The sequence below is a fragment of the Belonocnema kinseyi genome, chromosome 7, assembly GCF_010883055.1.
Source record: "Belonocnema kinseyi isolate 2016_QV_RU_SX_M_011 chromosome 7, B_treatae_v1, whole genome shotgun sequence".
Taxonomy (NCBI): domain Eukaryota; kingdom Metazoa; phylum Arthropoda; class Insecta; order Hymenoptera; family Cynipidae; genus Belonocnema; species Belonocnema kinseyi.
The window spans coordinates 143,569,550-143,573,672 of NC_046663.1; positions in this window are offsets into that span (position 1 = coordinate 143,569,550).

A 4,123-nucleotide genomic window follows, 5' to 3' on the forward strand; every position below is an offset into this window, starting at 1 on the left:
TAGGTCGGCGTTGGAGAAGAAAGAGACCCAAGAAAGCAAAATAAACGCGAATCAAAATTGAGAACCTACAGAAACCGGATGTGAGAATAGATTTCTAAAATAAGATAATCGAAAGCATAGACAGGGCAACATGGGAGGACTGTATAAAAAACAAAGATTTAGAGGGGGCCTGGACAATGTTACGGGATATCCTTGTTAGATGCACGATCGAAGTGTGTGGTACCGCACTTATAGGAAGAATTTCTGGTGATGCGTGGTGGAATGATGAAATTCAGGCTGCCCAAAAAGCAAAAAGAGAAGCGTACAAGAGAACTTTTAACATCGCAGGTCTTAGCAATGAGGAAATAAGTAGACGTAGAAATGATTATAGACGCGAAAACAGGATACTTAAACGATTAGTTAAAGAAAGTAAAGATACAATTAGAGCAGAAGAAGAGATAAAAATACAAAACGATTTTGACCACTCCTTTCCCCTGCCGAGTGAGTCACGCCTACCCCGAAAGGGAAATGGCTTATTGGTGTAATAATAAAAAAAAAGCCATTCCCAACGCATCTGTGAAAAAACTGCTACTTTACGATTTTTTTCCTATACTTCATTCACTGGACTATAAAATATTATAAAAATAAATTCAGCAGTTATAAAATTTAATTCAAGGAAACTGTAAAACTCTTAAAACAAAATGTAGTGATATAAAAATTAAAAAATACATTAAGCACTGCCAAGAAGTATTGATTTATGTATAAATAATTAATAACAATTCGGTTAAATCTTGAATTAAATATTTTTGTTAATTGAGTGTGCATTAATGATTAAGATGACCAATGAGTTCAAGTAACCTGAGTAAAAAATAATTTTTCTTTACTTTCATGAAGTTCGAACATTGTGGGCTCAGAAGATTCAATGTAGAGTCAGTATGGAACGGGAGTGTAAACAGCGTCAAAAAGGGCCTTGAGTTATAAAAATGTAGGCTCTAGTGTTTCATTCTCTAGGAGTTTAAAGTTTAAAACAGGAGCTATAAGTCTAAATAGCGTTAAAGCAGGTTCTAATAAGGAGCTGCAACTTCAAAGTAAGGTCTAAATTTCGACTCAGGTGTATAGGCAAAGAGTAAAAATACAATTTTTCAGTTCCTAATTTATTATACTGCTTTTTCAGATATATGAATAAAAATAGATCAAAGTATTGAATTTTTTTGACGTTTATTTTTTTTTTTTTAATCTAAATATACCTCTCATACGATCTTCAAAATAATTATACTTTTTGAATCAGACTTAGCTATACGAATTTTGAATTGATATACGATATTAGAAGAGTACCCATAATAAATTTGAGCTATAATTACGGAAAATTGTGCAAGTTGTGAATTTTCTAACGAAAAATCAATTTTTTTAAAACTTTAAATATTTGAGAATTTTTGCATACGAATCCATATAATTTTCATTTTAAAAACAATCAGAATTTAATTTCTATATATAAAATAGGGTCTGTCAATTTTTTCAAGTAAAACCCATTCATGCAATCAGTATGACAACGTTTCAAAGTCGGCTGGGGTCAATTTGACTCCATGTAAGTAATGTGTAATTTTCCAGAGGTATAAGTAATGAGGGTTAAATATATGAGCACAGCCACTCATTTTTATATCTAATTTGGATGTAAAGTACACGTTGCGGCAAATTTATAAAAACAAATTAGGCATATGAAATTAAGGAAAACATATTTTTAATCGAAAATGTACCATATATGTATGTTCATGACATGCTCATTATCTGTTATAGTCCTGATAAGGGTGTGATTCCACAGCGAATGTTCACTGGCTGTACCACAAAAATATTGCATCATTTTCAAAGGCTACCGGTTATCAATTAGTACGTCCTTCACACATTAAATTATATTATTTTTTATAATATTTGAAAATTTACTTTTTTATTTATTAATTTATTTTTAAATAATTACTTTAGATACTAATCGGTCCGAGTGCGGAGTATCGCATGTTATCTTTGTGAGAATCTCTATCCCTTTCCGTTAATTGCTCCCTGCTTCCTCACACAGTGAGTCACGCCTACCCCGAAAGTGAAAGGACATAGTGAAATGCAATATTTTGTCATTGTTTGGAGTAGTCGATTTTTCTAAAAAAAAACAATGTAAATATTTAAACAATTAATTATTGTTTATTTTCAAAATTTTTAAAAGTTGAGTCACAGATGTCTATTGTTTAACAAAGGAGCCCGCACCAAATGCATGGTAAAAAAAGTCCCGGTGGGATTTTCCAAGTTTTCGCTATTTTTTAGTTTATGCTCTCCTGATCGAAAAATCCTTATGGGGAAAACTCAAATTATGAACAGTTTTGGTGCTGCGGCAATTTAAAAGTCAGATTTTAATATATATTTTTACCTGTACACGGAGAGAAATATAGTTCAAAAACCTGGCGATCATTGTTAGAAATAGGTGCCTCAATCTAAGAAAAGTAAAGAAATTTATTTTCACGTTGGACCATTTCACAAAGGTTCATATGCAAATATTAAGAATATAAATTAAATGGTTCAGACTAAATGCTTGTCGCTAGAAAACTAAAGCTTCTACCGGTAGGGGGTCAGTGTAAGAACGCGTGTAGAGTCGGAGATAGAGTATAGCAACGCAAGGAAGATCGAGTTATAAGGAAAGTAGGGAAAATAAACATAGATTCTTAGTTACATAATTATTGTTTAATTTTTCCCAACATATATTGTCCGGCGCCTCAACTCAGCGCAATGCTCACGCGAAGCTCCTACGTTAGAGAATCGTTAGATCATCGCTGTTCGTCGTCATTCGAACCAGCAGAGTCGAACGGAGCGAAGCATAGCGAGTATATCTGTATCGACGCACTGTGATTCAAATTTCGTTACGTCCCCGACACAAAAGTGGAACAATGTCTGTTCCGATGCTTTAGAACAGCTGGTATTCAACTTATGAATGTTGCGAGTTCTACATGAAGAACTGCTCTATTTCAATAGTTACTTAATCGATGTAATTCGGTTTGCTATAGCGTCGGTTCTATACTAAAACCGATGAAATTACAAATTAAATGAAGAGATCCAGTTCGACTTCTTTACCTACTGAGTTCTAATTTAAGCGAAGCGTATTGGTCGACGGTACTTGTTCCGTCGGAACAATTAATTTTATCTCTCTTTTAACTGAAAACTAAGCTCATAATTTATCTTTTTACCATGTTTTTGTATCCTTTAAATGAACTATTGTATTTTATTTTTTTACGAGTTTGCATCTCAATAGTAATAAGAAATTTCAATCTCAGTCGAGTTCACTAGTCTCTCTGATTGTAAATTCTATAACAACCATTGGTTTCTATTCAGGGTGTCTGTATAATTAAGTAAATGGTCGTCAACCGTAGGGATTTAAAATCTGTTATTTATGAATTTATCACTTAGACGTGATGTTCGTGCCATCACTAAGGATTAGGTCTGTAAATCTTTACTAATGGTGTTCTAAAGTTCGACCCTTCAACGAGCCTCAGTAAAGCTGGCACCTTATCTGAGTTCTAACCAATCAGAAGCGACTGTTGTAATTTGCGACACACCTTCTGTACGTACCTTCACCACCGAATGCTTACCACTAGAAAACAACGGACAGATAACTTTCCGCTTCCGAACAACTAACACGTTAAGTCCAGAGACAAAACTTCTCCTTGTGCATAGTTTGAATAAAATTTCTATTTCGTGATAAATAGTGGTTTGACTTATTTCAACAACCACACAAAAACATTTTGGTCCTTCGAATCGCGGATGTTCTAACGGGCGAATTTTATAATCGCAACATTCCGCGCAGAACATTGACTTATATCGGCTTTCAGTGAGAAAAACTCCATAGTGAATTTAAAAGTGAATATCAAGTTCAGTGGATGCAGTGCAGCTGCAAAGTGAAGATCACGTTTCAAAAGTGACTTAATTTGCTCAACCGACTTCCAGTGATCTCCACAAGTGAAAGTAAAGTTATCAGTGAAGTTTCAACCTCCACTTTCAAAAATTCATCATTTTAACGATGAACACTGGACAGTGATATCCACAAGTGAAAACAAAGACATCAGTGAAGTTTCAACCTCCGCTATCAAAACTCGTCATTTTAAATATGAGC